We start from the raw sequence: 21,004 nt of genomic DNA on the forward strand, positions 1-21,004 counted from the left end.
CCCACACTACCGTGCTAAGGAAGAACGCCGTATGAACATTCGAGACTTGCCAAATTTCCCTCGATAAAATGTTCATTTTTTAGGAAAGTTATGAATATATTCACTTGAAATTTTTCGGATTTTTCGATGGAATTGCGAGCAAAATTATCTGAAAAATTTGCGGAAAAATATTTTAAAGTTTACCAGGAAATTTTTATTTTATCAACAGTAATTTAGCAACGCCTGAAGGTTCATACGGCGTTCTCTCTCAGTACGGCAGTACAGACTGTAAGTCTCAGCAGTAGTGCACGGAGAAAAAACCTCATGCGTGGGACCCGAAGTTTAGGTCACATGGATCTCTGAAGTTTCGGATTGACTATCTGAACACTTTAGATCTAGCTGTCGAGGTTCGGATCACACATCTGAAACTCCAGTTCTTACATTGAAGTACTTCAGATGTGAGAACCGAAGTTTTTCGGATGTGAGAACCGAAGTTGTTCGGACGTGACTACCGAAGTACTTCAGATTTAAGAACTGAAGTTTCAGATTTGTGATCCAAACCTCAGCAGCTGGACCTTAAGTGTTCGGATGCTCAATCCGAAAACTTCAGAGATCCATATGACCTAAACTTCGGGTCCCACGCTCTATGTGTTTTTCTTCGTGCGCCATACCAGCCGATTCGATTTTATCTAAACAGTTAGTGCTGAGCACTAAATCGTTTTTTCCGTGTGAATACGGCCACTAATTGTTACCAGGATATTTGAAAAAATCTAATTTTCCCGTCACAAAACATCGGAGTTGAGCTCGTGAGACATTGCGACGAGCACCATTCTACCAATGGTACAGAAACGCAAAGGGAGCAGCACTTCATATGGAGGGTGCGCCCAAAAGCAAGAAAATTGGAGCTTTCGCCTTTTTAACAATGACCGATTCATCTGGCAACACTGAAAACTCGGCAGAGAGCACAGCAAAGACGCAGTATCTGAGTCGCCGAGCTACGAAAAAAAACCCGAATGTTTCCACGTTGAAATGGCTGGATGCGACGTCAAAACTTGGCGCGGATGCAGGGATGCAGCTCCGCAGAGCTGTCAGAACTGGACGTCGGGAGGGATTTGCCGTTCGTTAAAAGGATTCCCGCGTAATAACTTCGCAACTTTCGACTTTAAAAAGCTGCAAAAGATGAATCGCTCCAACAGATAGCACCGGAATCGTCATCTAAGTTTCCGTCAGTTTGTGGCATAATTGACAGGCTCCTCTCAATTCGCCATCGACTCACGCCTCCGTCGGAGCGGTTCAACGCACCCGCGGCGCGGCGTGCTTTGCGATAAATCGATTGATCTGCCATTTAAACCTATGGAAAAGGATCGATAAATAGGGGGTTCGCAGTGAACGTCTTAATAATCGATTCTTTACCATAGCTTCAAATTGGGAGTTATGAATAATCGATTATTCACGCATCGCCACTGCAACGCACCCGCGGTTTCTCTCGCGATGAGCGTTACAGAGGGCGCATCTTTGCGTTAGAATCCCCGGTCGATTTTTTATTTATTTTCATTTATTTTGAGAGCATTTTTTTCGCTATAAATAATCTGAAGTTTCTGGGTGATCTTAAAAGTAGGTTAATTTGATGAAGATGATCATGTTTTGTCAGGATGTCAATACTTCCTCGGTATTCAAGTTTGGTAGGGAATTTTCTTTTTGAATTCAGATCCGCAATGATTTTTTTATTTTATTTTATCTATATACTATGAGCACTTTTATTCTATAAATAATCTGGAGTTTGTGTCTGAGATTGTTTTTTTCTGGATAATAATAAAACTAGGTTAATTTTATGAAGAGAAGAATGTTTCGTCAGAATGTCAATATTTCCTCGATATCACAGCTCCGGAGGGGCATCTTATCTTTGAATTCAGATCCGCTGTAATTTTCTTTTGAATTGTATTTTTAAACATATATATTGAGCACATTTATTCTAAAAATAATCTGAAGTTTGTTTTTTTCTAGATAATAATAAAGCTAGGTTAATTTTATGAAGGCGCGAGGTCGTTTCGTCAGGATGTCAATACTTACTTCCATGGGTATTACAGCATCGCAAGGAACTTTTAGCTTAGCGTTCATATCAATCTATGAAGTGGGCATGTTTCTCTAGGTATAATAGAGTGAGAACGAAAACTTTGAAACACCGCAATGGAGATACGTGATTTGGCACTTTGGCCATCGATAATGTCGCAGGCAATTCGCGGTTGCCATCAATATGTGGGCAATTCACGTGTTGCATCGATGAATCGAAATGATGCGCCCTAGCATAATGAGGGCCTGATGGCTTATTTCAAAAGCATGATCCTGGTTTAAAGCGCCTTCAATTTTTGCGATACTCTACGCTTTGTCACGGAGTTAGTTTAGTTGCCTATCCGATGTAAACCCAACTAAGGTCACGAATCTCGCTACATCTGCTCTCCGGAATGTGCCTAATACTAATTTTTTCGAGGAGGAAAAAGTGTTTCTTCACATTAAAGGCGAAATAATCAGAACCCTAGTCTTGTTCCTTTATCTTTGGATTTTAGGCTTTTCTAATTGCTCATTGGTGACTCGCAAATTGCCTGCGAATGCCAACTGCCTACCACAAATATTTCAAGCTCGTTTGCTTTCTGCAAACAAAGTTTGATTTCTATCAGCCATCGATTTGAGCCAGAGAGAGTTTATTAAGACATGAAATCAACAATTCGACCTGTCCGTTCATGAGACTTAAGTTTTGTAGAGTTCTTAGATGGAGACAACTATCGGACTACATTTTGCGATAAGGAACTACTATTTATTTTATTTTATATATTTCCTTTACTGTTTAGAGAAAAAACGTATGTACCATTTGTCTTCCGATGCAGATACGCGATTTTATGGATGAGCCTGTAATAGTGGTTCCTAATTGCAAAATGTAGTCCTATTTATCTCTGCGTCAACGTTGGTATTTCACCCTTTATCAAAGCTCAAGGCGGTTACGGAATGTTTCGCAAAAACCCAAGTAGCTTGATTCTGTGTTCCCAACAATGTTCCTTGCGTTGGCAGGGTTACGAGTTTGGACGTGGAAGCTAGTTACAACTTTCAGCCGTCACGGCGCACAGGCATAACGGGGTAAGTCGCGTTCGTGATTGGATTGATGCGCTATAGGAAATGAATTTAATCAGGAATTTTGGTTGATTGATTAAATAATAATTGTCACTACCCGCCGAGAGAAAAACCTGGTCTCGTTGAACAATTTCGACCAGAAGATTTTTTGTCGAGTAAGGTAAAAAAATCGACCTTTCCGATTTAGAATGAGGTTAGCAGCAAATAACACCCAACTTAGTGTAAAAACGTCAAGACATATCTGAATAACCCTGACATTAGTTCTGATCATGTCAGCTCTTCGCTCATGAGCTACGTTTTCGCGAACAGCATTCGGATACAGGTGAAAATTGACATCAGTGTCACGCACACTACGGGCTGATTATTGAAACTGATTGACGAATCGATAGACAAAGAAGACTGAGAGAAAATGGAGCGATTCTATTGGTGAAGGCACATGGTTGCAATGGACGTATGAGTTAAGAATTAAACTAACTATCAGCGACCCACGAGAGCCCCTGCACTTAGTTTATCATTTGCATCCTTGATCTAAAACAACCACTAAAACTCAAGTTTCAACCGATAGAATCGTTCCATCTCCCATTGGTCTTATTTGCTCATGGCTTTAGTCTATCAGTTTCGAAAATCAGTCCGCTGGTCTCTAAAAAATGTGATTATCCACGAGCAGGAGGTGAGTGCCGCAAGACGAAACAAAAGTGAGCTATTATATTGAAAAATGTTGCTTTATTTGATTATTCGAATTGGGCTCCTACGTCAAAAACCTAGAGCGTTACTCTTAAAGGAACATGACCATGCAAATTCTCTATTTAAACAAAAGTATACCTAAATTCGCAAATCGCTACCAGCTGGCAAGCCAGGGAGCTCGCGGCTCGCCGAGTCTAACCGGTGGCGCTACGGTGGTAGCGGGGTTCGTCTCTAATCTAATAAGAACACCCATACGTTTCAACTAATAGGATCGCTCATTTTTTCTCGAGTCTTCTTCGTCTATTAATTTCAATAACCAGTGTGCAGGTTTGAGCATTTTTCAACACTGACTCGAGCGTACTTTGTTGCTTACCTCAGTGTTATATCTGACCCAAAGGCAAGTAATTTATAAGCAGGTATATTCCGCAAATTCAGTCAGGTTTATTCACGTGTGAACAAAAATTCTCAAAAACTGAATTTTATGATTTTAGGGTCCCCCCGCCCAACAGTCTCCCTGAGACCCTATTAAGCTGGGCGACCAGGCTAAATTCGTTTCTCCATATGTGTAGAAGACTTCCTGATGGTTTCATGCTTGTATATCAGGAAATGCATGATCCTAGGGATATTTCTTGCTAATCCGAGGCTTGAATTCGTTTCTCCATATGTGTAGAAGACTTCCTGATGGTTTCATGCTTGTACACGGAGAAAAAAACCTCGTGCGTGAGACCCGAAGTTTAGGTCATATGGATCTCTGAGGTTTTCGGTTTAAGCATCTGAACACTTTAGGTCTAGCTGTCGAGGTTCGGATCACACATCTGAAACTTCAGTTCTTACATCTGAAGTACTTCAGATGTGATAACCGAAGTTGTTAGGATGTGAGAACCGAAATTTTTCGGGTGTGAAAACCGAAGTACTTCAGATGTAAGAACTGAAGTTTCAGATGTGTAATCTAAACCTCAGCAACCGGACCTAAAGTGTTCAGATGCTCAATCCGAAAACTTCAGAGATCCATATGACCTAAACTTCGAGTCCCACGCACAAAGTTTTTTTCTCCGTGTATCAGGAAATGCGTGATCCTAGGGATATTTCTTGCTAATCCGAGGAACTAAAGCGCCACTTACCAGTTACCAGTTTCGCCCCGAAATCCTGGTGAATAAACGGTAACACCACTTTCGAACGGTAATAGACGCCATTAGCTCTTGACCACTGTGCCGCGCATTCCGGGAAAACCGCTCGCAGCCGATAAAAGCCGCTGGAAACTCCGACAGAGATAATTTTGTTGTCATTTAAACTTGAGACGGGCGGACCACCGACGGGGGCGCTGAAGGGCCGGGGGCGGGGGGGGGGGGGCTGCATTTTGACAGATGTTTCTGCCCACACCGATCCCAACCTCGCCAGGGGTTCGTGTTTGCATTCTGCTGTTTGCCCGCGCCGCCGCGCCGCGAATGCCCCGACAAAAGCAAAAGTTCCGCGCCGGGCGAGTTGGAGCCATAAAAACCGACGGAAAGTTCGGTTGCATTAGCATACTCGTTCCCATTGTCCGAGAGGCGGTCGCGGATAGAACCGCGTAACTGCTGTCGGAATTGGTGTTCGGATAGGTTGTTTACGCTCGGCGGGTGGGTGTATATTTAAAAGCGGGAAAACAACTTGATGAGGGAGACCGATCAGAGCTTTCGCGCGTCCCGAGAGCTTCCGAGCTCCATAATTTAGCGGGTCAGTGAGTTCCGAAAATGTTTTAAGGATTCATGCATGGTCGTTGCCGCCTTGCCGCGGGGGCGCGCGGCGATTTTTCAGCTTACGTAATGCTTGATGAGTCGGTTGTTGGGCTATGGGTGCGATTAGTTCGGATTTTGTGGTTTCGAGCCCTCAGAATGCATTAATGTTGGATAACGGCCCAATAAAAAAAGAAGGAAAAAGAGAAAAACAAATTCGTCGAGTGTTTATTCAATTAAAAATTTGAAAATCTCAATAACAGGAAATACTCGATTCGACTTATATAACCGCTCACTGAAAAAAAAAGTTCATTGGAAGAAATACACATTGGATCGAGAGTCCGGACTCTTAAAAACATCGACAAGAAAAAATACTCTTGATTCAATCGGATTTTAGCTTAAATCAAGAACCAAGCCTCTTAATTTGAGCGGATTTCCTTTTGATCGAAGCAAAAATCTGATTGAATCAAGAGTATTTTTTCTTGTCAATGTTTTCAAGAGTCTGGACTCTAGATCCAATGTGTTTTTTTCCCCAGTGTGCGCCATGGCACGCTTCGGCGCGGCGGGCGGCCGACCAGCGCAGCGCGAAACGCGCACTGGCGCCTACAAACCTAACAGGGATACTTCACGCATTGCGCAATGCGTGAAGTATCCCTGTTAGGTTTGTAGGCGCCAGTGCGCGTTTTGCACCGGCATGCAAGCCGCCGTTCCACTCTGTGTTAGGCTCTAACATTTAAACTCACGGAGTCAGCGGTTCACAACTAATGATTTTCAAATGTTTGCATATACTGCATGGATTATTCTTATTTAAATTGATTTAAAAAAATATGTGTTAAAGGAGAATATGATGTGTGTTTCGAAAAATAAAGGTGGTTCCGTGTCAAATTTAATTTTTTCCAAAGCACTTCAATTTGTCTTTTATCATCTAGTTTTCAAGAGTCTGAACTCTAGATCCAATATGTTTTTTTTTTTTTCCAGTGTTCGGTCGTATGTACCAAAGTTCGGTGTTCCATATCATCCCATCTAATTCGGTTCGTGTAACGGAGCTTGTGCGGTAAAGTGAACTGTCAAACTAAGTTTGGTCTCATATGCCGAACGTTCGGTTACACGAACCGGAAGTTCAGTTTGACAAACTGAATATTTGGGCTGATATGGAACACCAAACACAACGTTCGGTTCACATGACCGAATTTTTATTTTCAGCGTTCCACTTTTGCTGTGCCCTCTTTGTCAATAGCCATGTCCATGAATTTTAATAATCAATCCGCTGACTCACATTCCTATCGAGTAAAGCGTCAGACATACAAGAACCGACCATTTCAACCTAAAGGATCGCTTCATTTTCCTTGTGTCTTCCTTATCAATAGCTATGAACATCAATTTAAATAATCAGCAGCTGACTCGCATTGCTATCGAGTAAAGCATTAGACGTGCAAGAACCACCCATCTCGACCAATAGGATCACTCCATTTTCCCCTCGTCTTCTTTGTCCATCGCGTTGTCCACTTCCGATAATCAGCTCGCTGTCCCATATTGCTATTAAGTGAAGCATCAGATGCACAAGAACCACCCGTTTGAACCAATAGGCTCGCTCCATTTGCCCCTTGTCTTCTTTGTCTATCGCGTTGTCCTTTCTCGATAATCAGTCTGCTGACCCGCATTGCTATCAAGTAAAGCATCAGATGTACAAGAACCACCCGTCTCAACCAATAGGCTCGCTCCATTTTCCTCTTGTCTTCTTTGTCCATCGCGTTGTCCACTTTCGATTATCAGCCAGCTGACCCACATTGCTATTAAAATAAGCATCAGAGGTACAAGAACCACCCGTTTGAACCAATAGGCTCACTCCATTGTCCCCTTGTCTTCTTTGTCTATCGCGTTGTCCACTTTCGATTATCAGCCCGCTGACCCATATTGCCATCGAAAAGTGTCAGACATCATGTAGCTGTAAATCACTATAAATTCAGCACACCAGGACTGAAAAATTCGGTCTTGTTCAAATGTTTGAATCACCCGCGGATTGCTCCGATTAAACTCCCTCCTCAGTCCCTAAATCCCTTTCAGATCGAGCGCAGCTGGCTCGCAGTGGCGGATTCCCATTCGGGGTGGGAAGTGAGAGAATGATTCGTTCAAATTTAATGGCTCGCCGCACGGTGGATCGAGTCAATAGGAGAGGGTCGGACAAAATTTGGAAACTTTAAAGGCTTCTAACTCCGTTTATACCAAACTTTGAGGTTCTAAAAGTGGTTACATTAGTTTCACCGTGAAATTTTCTTTTAGAAGCACCCCTTAAAATTTAAAATGTGACGAAGTGAACATTAAAATTCGCAGTTTTAGTCAAAAATGTTATGTCCGGCCTCTTTGATTGACTCGATCCACTGTGCGCCGCGGAAATCCGTGCGAAGGTACATCCACTTTGATAAACTGCGCGCATTTGTTTCAATAGCGGACGGGATGAAAACGCACGCATTATGATTGAGAGGAATTTTTAACAACTCGACGCAATCTTCCGCGAGTACGCTCAAACAGCGGGATTAAAATGAAGACACGAAGTTGGGGATAATAACGTCGCTGCCCTGAGGTAAGGGCGTATCCTTACTTTCAAATGAGCCCCGGCAATATAGACTTTTACGGAGAACAGGGCTCAAGAAGAGTTTGTGATACGCCCTCACTCCAGAGGAGCTACGATGAGTATAACGGATCCGAGGGGTGCGACGCCTGCGACGCGCGCCGCGAAGAAAACCTGTTGCCATTATCGACGACATTTTTGTCGTTTTTTTTTGTTTTGACAATGTTTTATTTTAGATATTTAAAGGTGTGAAATGAAAGGACTTATCTGACTAAATATTAAGAGGAAGTAGAATTGAGCAGGGTTGGACGGGTGAAACGAAAAATATGAAATATTGAAAATTTTAGTGAAATATTTATTGAAATTTCACAAAAGCAAAAGAGAAACCAGTCGCCTTTCATTTAATTTTGCATTTTATTTCGAAAAATACCTTTCAATATTTTTCATATTTTTCTGAAATTCCATGAAATATTTCACATGAAGTTTCAAGATTTTATTTTTCATGAAAATTGCAACACTGGAATTGAGGGGTTTGAAGGATAATGCTCGCATAATTGCAGTTTTTTGTATCTCAAGAATTGTGTGTTTTAAGTTTTGAATCACATGGAGCCGCATGGCGGAAACAAAGTTTAAACTCAGTTTCTTATCCTCAAAATTTGGATTTCAGCAGTTGATTTTTCACATTTATGCAAGGACTAGTTTAACTTGAAATCATCGATACTCCAATTTTTTTCAAAAACTTCAATTATGCATGCGCTTTGGTCTAAAAGCCTCTCAATTTACACGAAAAAATGTAGAGCTCTTGCAAATAATCGCGTCTCGCATTTTAGCATTTTCGCCCTTAACGTTCGAGGTAGGTCGGAAAGCATTATCAGTACCGTCAAAAGTTACCTATTTGAGGATTTGACCAATGCTAGGATTACTGAATCAATGCTGAATAAGAACGTTGATATCTTAATTTGGAGTTACTTTCGATAATTTTCGCCGCACAAATCGTGTTTTCCGTGAACGTTTAAAGCTGAAGCACATATCAGAATGCTTAAATTCTTACCTTAACTAGAAGTCCATTGTTATGAAAAAATATATTTCATGTTTGAACCTGGTGATTTTTTAACATAAATTATTAGAGGAATAGCAAAATAAGTCATAAACGAAGATACGAGTTTTATAATTAACACTTTTCAGTGTCACTCTACTGAGAGTATCCAAGTATCATAAGTAAACAAAATCTTTATCGTCAATCGTGCATGCCAGATATGCGTTCCACCCTTGAATTAAAATCATTTATTGAAAAATATCGAATATTCATAAGCTCGGACTAAATAAGTATTCGAAACGAAGCACCAATTATCCCTCTCCAAAAACCAAAAATAAAATACAATATACCAGTATCCTCATAATTAGCTGAAAAATATCAAACATTCATATGTTGTTAATAATTTAACTATAACATCAAAATGCAATTATGGGATTGACCAGTACAAAATTTTAATTCATGAAGTGCCTGATAAAAGGATTAAATTGTAAATTTACACGGAAAAAATAGATTGCTGATTAAACGATTAAATTGTCGAAAAATATGTCCAACATGCTTCAAATGTACATTTTACAATAATAAGAAGCTAATTTAACAACGGGGGTGGTTAAATTAGCATTTTTTGATTGTATAATCTACATTGAAACATGCCGAACACTTTTTAACTACAAAATTGTTAAATCAGCAATTTCATTGTTTCCGTGTAAGTTCAAGTTTAAAAAGCTTCTTTCTAAAGTTCTTCCTCCTCAGATTTCTATCCTAAAATACCCCGATTAGATATGGCAAGCGGGGTAAATCTGTCAAAGGGGAGCAGGGAAATGATAAGCAACGAGTTTGGGGGGATGCAGTTTTATTCGTGCTAATAATGAGATCCGCGCCCGCAGAGAAAGCATCTTGGCGCCCCGCAGGTTGAGCATGAACGATGCAGTAAATTACTTTAATTTGTGGCGTCTATTTGTCACTCGCCAAGTGTAACATCCTTTTCTTCACCCTCATTTTACTTCACTTTACCTTCGCCTCGCTTTACCTCCCCCTCCTCTGATTCCACCCCACCCGTGGGCATTTTCACGGAGACCGCCGGCCGTGGTGCTGCACCAATCGTGCACATGGAGAAAAAGTTTGATGCGTTTCATAGATCGTTTTCGATAGTCGTTTGGTTCAAAACCATAGAACATAACCTCTAACAAAATGTTCAGGATTTCAGTCGGAAAAGCTGAAAATGAGAAAATTCCTAACTATTTCACCTTGCGATGGCATTTAGTACTCATAAAAATCAAAAATCTATCAGAAAAACCCCGTTTCCTCAGATTACTCGATTGACTTTTGAGGCTATGTTTACATGTTGAACCAATCGATATCGATACAATCTCTCCTCTTTGATGTATCGAAAACGATCCATTGTGATTTGGCTGAGGAGCATGCGGATCCAAGGGGGCAAGGGGGGGCTTAGGGAGTGCATGGTCCTCTCGTTTGCCCGAACAAAGAGAGGAACAAAACGGAGAAAAAGAAAGGAGGAAGGATGGGAGGAAAGAAGAAGGAAGGAAGCGTATATTTGGCGATTATTCATGAAAAATTTGAGGCCACTAGTTCAGAAGTGTACAATGTACTTATACAATAGTGGTTTGTCACAATACACAAAAAAAAAGTGTTTTGAGCACTGTACGTTTTGATGCGACCTATTTTTTTAAATACTACTAATTAAAAAGGATTTCGACTGTTGTGGCACACAATTAAATTTTTTTCTGATTCTTCTCTGATGGCTGATCAAGAATCCACTCCTAACTCAATTTCGATCGAAATGAACTTTGTGCACTTTGAAACTAGTAGCCTCAATTGACTTATTAACTGCATATTGGATGCTTTCTGTTTCTGAGAAAAAAATTAAGGAAGCTTCCCAGACCCCCTCCCACGTTTGAAGCGTCTGGTCTGAATCCGCCTTCATTCAAGGGATCCATCGGGTGACAATAATCAGAGGCCAAGCAGTATTTACCATATTTCGTATTCTTCCTTTCCGATTTTTATGTCTTCTTTTTCTTCTTCATCTAGATCTATTTCAGAAATCTATTGGGTGGAGCTAATCTGAATTTTTTAGCATGCATTTACCATATTTTGTATTCTTATTTTTATTTCTTCTTCATCATCCTTGTTTTCGTCGTCTCCCACTTCTTCTTCATTTTAGAGTCTGTTTAGGAAATGTGTGAGGATAATCAGAATCCTGGTAGAATTTCGTCGCTTCTCTGACGTAAGGACGTATCTCTGTTTGCACATGCGCCCCGGAAAGTATGAATTTATAAGTAGAGCAGGGTTCACCAAATTGAGATACACCCGTACGGCAAATAGGCGTGTCGTATTTCACTGAGAAAAATCTTTGGTTTATAAACCATACTGTTGGTCTTACAGAACACCACCAATATAGTGGTAAATGTGGTAAGAATTTCTTGTCTAATTATTGAAAGAAATATAGCAAAATTTATTTTACATGCATACAAAACAATAAATATGTATTGATGTGGGCTGCTTTGCCTATAGAATCGCTTATTTATGATAAATATAAAGGGGGGGGGGGGTAGGGTGTTTCTTATTTTTTAAATTTTCGAAATCGAAGGAGGTCCTGGTCTTAAAAGTTGATGTGTGGATAGATTAGAAGCCCTGTGCAAGGAAAAAATTTTAAAACAATTTTTACCCGGTGCTCAAACGACTTAAGTGACACAGGTTGAAATTTGAGGTTTTTAGACAAAATAACACTGTTTTCTAGTGGAAAACGCCGAGTTACGGCCCTAAAGGGCGAAAATTTCGTCCGTTTGGTCGTATCTGCAACACAAAAGCCGCAAAACACCCGAGAAAGGCGCGCGCAAGGAAAGACACTTGGGGCAAAATGGACGCGCCGCAGCGCAACGCGCGCGCGCGTCCTCTGCACTGCCCAAGCGACATGCCGCATGCCGCACACACGCACTAAGCTTACGCTGGCCCGAAAGTTCCCGTACGTTACAATGTATCATTATGAATTGACCTAGATACACACTAACATTAAAAAAAAGGTTGAAACGTATAAATACATCTAAAAAACACATTCTCTTAATATGATATTGGCTATAATGTAGGAAAATCAATTTCAACAAATTAAACAATTCAAAGTTAATCAACTAAATCAAATAATCGACAGTTTACTTAAAGGCTAAGAGTCTTCAAATGTTTATCCGACTATTTTTAATATATTTGGATGGTTTTATTGACTTTGGCTGTGACTTATAAGAGATCATGAAAATAATTGTCTTCAAATGTGACCCTAGACATCAGTTAAATTGTACGTTCTGGCGGATAGGCGGATTAGGAAACCCTAAATTGTGTTTCATGTTGTGAACAAAGACTCTTTTGGTGTCCGATGACAATCTCTCATCAATTATGCCAAGGGAACCAAACTTTTACTTACATTGGTACCATACGTGGCCGGATAAATTACGGAACGCAACACTAGCTGCTGTAGGTACTCTCATTAAAGCTGCGAAACTTCTTGAGGTCTGCGATGACCTCCAGATCATTTTTCGGGGTCATTTTTTATTTTTCCAATATGGCAGATGTCCGCCTCAATATGTACCTATACGCTGAAGAATGCCCGGTAATGCCAGTCCTCTTCACAACCAACACTACAGCCTTTTTTCAATATCATGAATTTGCCATTTTCATTTCTAGACTCTTACCCAGCCCCATGGCTATTTACTTCCGAATATTTAGAGGTTAAAAAAAAGTACAGTAAAAGCTCGTTAAGACGAAATACGGTTAAGACGCAAATCCGCTTAAGACGAAATTTTTTCGGTCCTTTGATACTTCCATAATTGTCGATGTAAAAAAAATTCATTTTTCGTCTTAACGAGCTTTTACTGTAGTTAAGTCATAAAAGTTGTTAATGATCATGCTGCACGCAAAATTAAAGTGATGCCCGCGCACAACAGGAGGATAGGTAACATCGGAAGGTGATGGAGATCTTGCATATGTCAGGAATTAGCGATTTGTGTACTGATTCATATGTACAATTTCGCGAGAAACACGATGGTTTCACCGGTTTCCTCCGAGCCAAACTCCAAAACTGAAAAAAAAACTCTTAAAGTTGATGCTGTAATGGAGGGAATGTCCCATTCCATCCTGAGAGTCCGCCACTGTATCAAGTCAAACTCTCCACGCAAAGAGCAAATAATACATTGACAGGGCAGCCACTTTGTTTGGGGTTTCCAAAACTGAAAACATGGCAATCCTGCTGATTCATTTCGACGTTGTAAGTCAGCAACCACACAACTCGGTTTGTGACGTCGCAGACTTCCTGTCATACCTACTATACTTTTTAAACGGAAAACTACTCAACGGCAATTCTTTAAACTACCGTGATTTTTCATCTCTGTGCAAACAAAGTTCTGCATAAACTTCAAGGAATGGTATCAGTTTGTTCTCCTTTAAAAAATAACATAAAGACGGAGATTTACAGACACCGCAAACGAGATACGTGATTGCGAACTTACGCCGTCGATTTGCTCCTTATCCTTGCATAGAAAGTTTGGCTTAATACGAAGGACTCACGGGAAAGCGGGGATATCTCCTTAAATACGGCCTTAACTGAGGGAGTTTTTTTTAAAGTTTTGGGGTTTGTTTCAGAGAAAACCATACTGAAACCATCTTGTTTCACGCGAAGTTTATTTACAAAGGAATCAGTACTTGAATTGCCAACTCCCGATACGAACAAGAGCTTCTTTTCATGATCTCTTATAAGTCACAGCCAAAGTCAATAAAACCATCCAAATATATTAAAAATAGTCGGATAAACATTTGAAGACTCTTAGCCTTTAAGTAAACTGTCGATTATTTGATTTAGTTGATTAACTTTGAATTGTTTAATTTGTTGAAATTGATTTTCCTACATTATAGCCAATATCATATTAAGAGAATGTGTTTTTTAGATGTATTTATACGTTTCAACCTTTTTTTTAATGTTAGTGTGTATCTAGGTCAATTCATAATGATACATTGTAACGTACGGGAACTTTCGGGCCAGCGTAAGCTTAGTGCGTGTGTGCGGCATGCGGCATGTCGCTTGGGCAGTGCAGAGGACGCGCGCGCGCGTTGCGCTGCGGCGCGTCCATTTTGCCCCAAGTGTCTTTCCTTGCGCGCGCCTTTCTCGGGTGTTTTGCGGCTTTTGTGTTGCAGATACGACCAAACGGACGAAATTTTCGCCCTTTAGGGCCGTAACTCGGCGTTTTCCACTAGAAAACAGTGTTATTTTGTCTAAAAACCTCAAATTTCAACCTGTGTCACTTAAGTCGTTTGAGCACCGGGTAAAAATTGTTTTAAAATTTTTTCCTTGCACAGGGCTTCTAATCTATCCACACATCAACTTTTAAGACCAGGACCTCCTTCGATTTCGAAAATTTAAAAAATAAGAAACACCCTAGGGGGGGGGGGGGGGGGGTGATACCAACTCAGCTACTGATTAGGCTGGCTGGTTCCGATACACAATTACACATACCGAATTTCCCGTTGCTCTAAAGAATTAAAATCCTCGAGGTATTACAACACAAAAGAGTGCGGATAAAAGAGCTTCGGAAAAAGGGCAATCCTTGCTAAACCTCATGCTAGGCTGCCTGAATGTGGGGGTACTGCATCGAAAAAATGTTTCTGTTCCCGAGCCCGGAAAACCCTCCGGTTTTCGCTTTGATTCTTCTCTATTTTTCTCCACCGTCCTCCCGCAGGTTTTTCGGGCTTCGTTGCTCTTTTGTTCTTCTTTTGTTTTTTTCATTTATTTTTTTTTAAATCCTTGCTTTTGTTTTTACAGCTGTGTCAGGATGAGTGTCATACATATGTGAGTGTGATGAGTTGCCTTTCAAACGGTTGAAATTTCGTGGGATCCTAAAGTAGCCAGGCGTTCAGCTTCAAAAGTAGCGTCTGTAATTCATTGCATTCAAAAAGCATGAGCTATGCCGCACCGTGGATCGAGTCAATGTGAGAGGTCGGACCAAATTTAAAAACTTAAAAAGCTTGTAACTCCGTTCATACAAAATTTTGAGGTTTCAAAAGTGGTTCCGTTGGTTTTTCGTGAAATTTTCTCTCTGGAACATCCCTCAATAAATAAAATATGACGAATTAAACATCAGAATTTGCAGTTTTAGTTAAAAATGTCTTGTCCGATCTCTCTGCTCTGCCTCTCTGACTCGATCCACCGTGCGGCGTGCTGCCAGAGCGAAATGCGCACTGGCGCCTACAAACCTAACCGGACACTTCAAGCATTGCGCAATGCGTGAGGTATCCGTTAGGTTTGTAGGCGCCGTCGGTTGGCCACTACCTGGCCTCATCTTCATCTATATACAGACGGCGCTTCGCGCTTCTCAGACTTTGCCTTGCAGGATCCCGTAAGTTCACCATAGCAAAGGACGATTTTTGCAAACCTCGGGCTCGTGTAACGTCCAGTAGTGTCAGTCTGGGACTCGATCCTTACGAGGAATAACAATGCTTTGCCATCGTGAAAAGTACAACATATGGAAAAAAAAACCTATGCGTGGGAGGAAGAAACCCGAATGTCGTGGATAGACAATCTTACTCTATAGTATAAAATCATAAGGGTGCCGTGTCACGCTGAGGGTGTCACGCTGAGGGTGTCACGCTAAGGGTATAACGCTAATCATGTCACAAACCGGTTTCTCCTCCACTCCCCGCTCCCCACCCGCCGCGCACGCTCACATGCTTCCCGCCGTCTCCAAACCGGGTTTTCCCTAACTCTTAATGATCTTTTAACGATCTCACGATATCTGCTTATTAGAGGCGCGAAGCGCCTCTGGGAGGATGGACCGCGGAGCGGCCTGGGGCTGGCCCCCTAGTTAGACATTAATTCCACGCTCGGGGGTTCTCAAGACTTTAACCGGGCAGACTACTAGCATTTCAGCGTAAAAACAGCTTATGGCTCGTCGCGGAATCTCGCCGATAGACATAAATTGGACTTCATTATGCAATTTGGACCTATAAATTCCGGCCCGGTTTAAAAACAACGTAGGTGCCATTAGTTTCCCTGTGCTTTAGTTTCCCTGTTTTTTTTCAGATGAGCCAGAATTTATAGGTCCAAATTGCAAAATGTACTCGAATTCCACAGTGGCCTCAGAGGTACGAAACAGGAACCCGGTGGTGGGCTGAGGTTATAGTTACGTTTCATCCATTTTAAGTAAAGAAAATGCATAAAATTTGTTGTGTAACTTTTACTGAACATTCATCATGATTATACAGTACTGAAAACTTAATATTTCAGAAAATTCACGCAACAGATTCCTCTCTAAAATAAGAATTAGCACTGGACATTTTAAAACACCGCAACCAAGAAATGCCCTTTCTGCACCAACGTCTCAATTGGACTACATTTTGAAATTAGGAACTATTAATTCCAGCCCGGTTAAAAAAAATCGTATGTGCCCTTAGTTTCCCAATGCACATAGGTGTTTTTTCAGATGAGCCAGAACTTAAAGGTCCAAAATTGCAAAATGCAGTCCAATTATTCCTATTGAGATGAAAACGAAGCTCCAGAAACATGAACGGACCTATCTCAAGGGGTTGGCCTCGTCCATGCTGCAGTGCTAAGATAGAACGCCGTAAAAACATTCGAGAGTTGTCAAATTTCCCTGCACTGGAAAAAAAAAACACATTGGATCTAGAGTCCAGACTTTTGAAAACATTGACAAGAAAAAGGACTCTTGATTCAATCAGATTTAAGCTTAAATCAAAAGGAAATCCGCTCAAATTAAGAGGTTTGGTTCTTGATTTAAGCTTAAATCTGATTGAATAAAGAGTATTTTTTCTTGTCGCTGTTTTTAAGAGTCTGGACTCTAGATCCAATGTGTTTCTTTTTCCAGTGTGGATGTATTTTTGACGAAATTTATGCATATTTCCCCTTGAAATTTTCAGATATTTTAGATCAAAGTGCGAACAAAATAGTTTGAAAAATTGTAAGAAAAGTATTTGCAATTTCCCCAATAAATTCATATTTTTTTCAGAGAAAATTTGGCAACGCCTGAAGGTTCATACGGCGTTCTTCCTTAGCGTGGCGAGTAGAAGCGTGTAGCGTGTAGAAGTCGGTATAGATAGAGGTCAGTCGTGCTCCACGGCGCGGCGCCCTCGCATCCATCACCCGCGTCCATTGTACACATGTGGACCTCTTTAAGCTGAAAAGGTGTTCAAGCACGGGCGATTATAAATACCGCCCTCTCTTAAATGAAACTTACCTCGCGCTAGAATCCAGCGTGTTTTCATGTTTGGAATGCCCCGTCGTAATATCCGCCCGCGGAGGGAGAGGGGCTCATTCAGGTTTAGAGAGGGAGTTTTCTACCAACGCGAGGTTGCCTCTTCGTAGAAAGAAATTCACGAAAAAGTGGAAAATGGACCACTACACAAAATACGAATTTAAGCATTCTGATACATGTTTCTTAACAAACACTGGAAAAAAACACATTGGATCTAGAGTCCTGACTCTTGAAAACAGCGACAAGAAAAAATACTCTTGATTCAATCAGATTTAAGCTTAAATCAAGAACCAAGCCTCTTAATTTGAGCGGATTTCCTTTTGAATTAAGCTTAAATCTGATTGAATCAAGAGTCTTTTTTCTTGTCAATGTTTTCAAGAGTCTGGACTCTAGATCCAATGTGTTTTTTCCAGTGGAAAGTTAACGTAAAACAAGATTTACGAAACGAAAATCACTAAATACAACTCCTAACGAAGATAATAACGTTTTTATCTCACATTGGTTACGGGGAATTTGAAATTCCCGCTCACAAGATACTCAAAGCTCTACCTGAGTCAAATCGCGCACTACAATCGAGCAATGTTCATTTCCCGCCATGTGTTGTTCAAACTATTAGCAATTTGCTATAGCTGTGCCAAAACGTCAAGATTGAGGTTGGCAGATTTTTATATCGCAAATACTGTCATGATAACGTTTAGCGCGCGATGGGAGTCACGCAGAGCATTGAGTTTTAATGAGCAGGTGGTTTGAATTCACGATTCAAGAATCATTCAATATCTTCGTAAGGAGTTGATTCCAGTAATTTCCGTTGTGCGCACTGTGTTCCACGTGAAATTTTTGTTTAAAAAAATGTATTAGAACGCTGAAGTGTGTGCCTTGTCTAGTGGCCCATTAAGTGCGGTATTCATAGTCGTTCCTTAAACACAGTGTTCCTTAGTATAGGCCCCATATCGATGGTCATACAGCAAAAACGCGTATATCTCGGTTTGCGGCGTTTAGATTTCCTCATATTTTTCAAGAAATGATGTTGGCTGTAGTTTTTAATAGAAAATATAAAGTATGACAGGAAGGCTGCAACTTCGCGAACGGAGATACGCGGTTTTGCGAATTGCATTGACAAAAACTCACCGATACACTTTTTTTGAAAAAATGAGTTAGAAGTAGTTTGAAATCAATTAAATGTAGGCATCTCCCTGTTAAACGTTCAAAGTCAAAAGATATTTTGAACGTGATATTAGGCTTTCAAATTGGATTGCATTTTGCAAAAAGGAACCAAGCGCATTCTAATGTCGCTAAGATTGTGCAGCTTGGTTCACCTTGCAATTATGAACTGAGCATTAAAACGATGCTCATCTTTAGTGTCAATGGACGATAAATTCATGACAAACAAGCAGTTCCAACGCCAAAGCGTTGGAGGGCGCTTCTTTAACACTGCGCATGCGAGGAACGTTTTCATACGGCCAAGCGAGAGTATTGCGGACGGACGATGTGTAACAAATTGCCTACGTGAAGGTGGTCCGGCAGCAACATACCCGTCGCTAGTCTCTGGAAAACATTAGAAAATAGTAGTTGCGTACGTTGCCAGCGAGCGCGCTGCGAGCGCATCTGTTTCAATTACCTAGCATCGAGTCGGGCCTCTAACTTTCTGTTCTCTCTGACATAACCTTAAACCTTCAACCCAGAGCCGCAAACAGCTGACGCTTGACGATGCTGCGCCGAGAAAATGAACCAATCACAAAATAGCACAGTAATACGTCACTAAAATGAAGAGATCACGTGACTGTTCGTGATTTTTTCGAATCAATCTGAAACTACAACCTCGAATATGAGGCATTTAAGCATAACGAAGCCCCAAAATAGTTTAACCAGGTAATACGTCCGTGCGAGATTGTTATGCTTAAAAGCAAAACATTTCACGAAAACTTTTACGAATACCAGATGCAGGAAAAAATCAAATTTTCCCGGGTGTACCAGAATGGCGTCATTACCCATAAGGCAAAACGGTATGTAGTATAGTACATGTTACATCGGGGGAGTCGAACGGCTGGAAAGGGCGCATCTGGTACCCAGAAGCGCCCAAAATTACCTTAGTAAATTCAATTTTTTGCGTGATTTCAGTAATTGTATTGCAAATAATGTCAATCGCACAATACTAGCAACTTAAGAATGCTCTTGGTTCCTTTATGCAAAATGCAATCCAATTTATTATTGACGTTGAGTCTTAAATCGGGGTAAAAATTAAAATTTCAATTTCTCGGCTCAAACTTGATGAAAATTAGTGCGCTTCTGTAGAGTTCCATCCGAATTAACATTTCATTCTTCGCAGATATGATCTATGTCAAACATGATTGGATCATTCGGCAGGAATCCGTGGATAAAGAGGAACGCCTTCAACACACTGCGTAATTTCTGTGCAAAATTATGATACCACTATTCGCGCGTCACGACAGTCATGTTGCATAATCGGCTGACTGAAGGCGAATCTTAGGTTCCCGTCGCACACCAAGAGACGTCTCTAATAAACTGCGTGATCTCAATGCGAAATTTCGATATCACCATTCGTGCTCCACGGCAGTCATTTTGCATAGCTGGATAATTGAAGGCAAATCTATGATTTCCCATCACCATTGCAAAATAATGTTTGACTACAGCTAAAAGATGACAATTTTTGCAAAATGAGGAAGAAAAGAAAGAGGAAATGAAAATAGGAAGATGCGAAACTATAAACAGGGATCCTTTCAATTCTTAATTATGTGACTGCCCACTAAAAAATTACTTTTTTGCACCAAGCACCAAATCGCGTTTTGATGGTTGATGGTGATGTTCAAACATTTTTGTTATATAATAGATCATAGGATCCGTCTAAACGCTTAGTTTAGGTCCAACATTAAAGCAAGTAAAATTATTTTTGCAATCTACGAAAAATTTGGACCCTCAGGAGAAATAATAAAAAATCTGTAGGTGTCTGAAATTTGATGAATTTTATGCTTATGATGGAACTACTGAGGGAACTAACCACAAGAAAATCCTTGATTTCTAAATCGAACAGTTATAGAAAGGGAAAAGACAAAATAACCGAATCTGCTAAAATACATGTGTTGAAATGGAAAATGCCACCTGCTGATGTCACAAGCCGGTACGTTTTCTCACTTCTAAATCTCTTTTTCTACAAGTTCCCATATCAGAAAAATTTATGAAAAATACTGCGAACTCGGTCCATTAAACACTCTGAAATGAAGCAATCCATTTTTTCGTGCAATTATTCCATTGCGGGAGCGCCTCTGAAAATAAATTCGAGTCGTGACTTTCTTCCCTCATTTCAACAAAAATCTAAGTCGTGGCTACAAAGAGCATTTCAGAATCCGGAACAAAGTAAACTCGGCCGAGAGTGAAAAATTCTGAGGGAAAACGGGTTTAATTCACGAAACTCTGTTTCGCGGATTTTTGCGTTTTCCTTATTGCTGTCAGCTTGCGGATATTAACGGGCACCAGCATAGACTACCACTCCGTGCAGTTGAGGATTTTTATAACTTATACGCTAGTTCCTTCCGTTTTTCTCTCGATTCCAGCCTCACGCTGGGCGCGCGAACCGTTGAAAAAAGTTTCGGTTTTGATCAATCGCCCAGCTTTCCGTTCA

The 21,004-nt window shown here is 40.7% G+C and overlaps 1 protein-coding gene across 1 annotated transcript in view; it reads left to right on the forward strand.

Moving 5' to 3' along the window:
- LOC109034839 (no long nerve cord) overlaps positions 1–21,004 on the forward strand; it is a 235,444-nt gene that overhangs the window by 25,952 nt on the left and 188,488 nt on the right.

This window comes from Bemisia tabaci, chromosome 6 (assembly GCF_918797505.1).
Source record: "Bemisia tabaci chromosome 6, PGI_BMITA_v3".
Lineage (NCBI taxonomy): Eukaryota > Metazoa > Arthropoda > Insecta > Hemiptera > Aleyrodidae > Bemisia > Bemisia tabaci.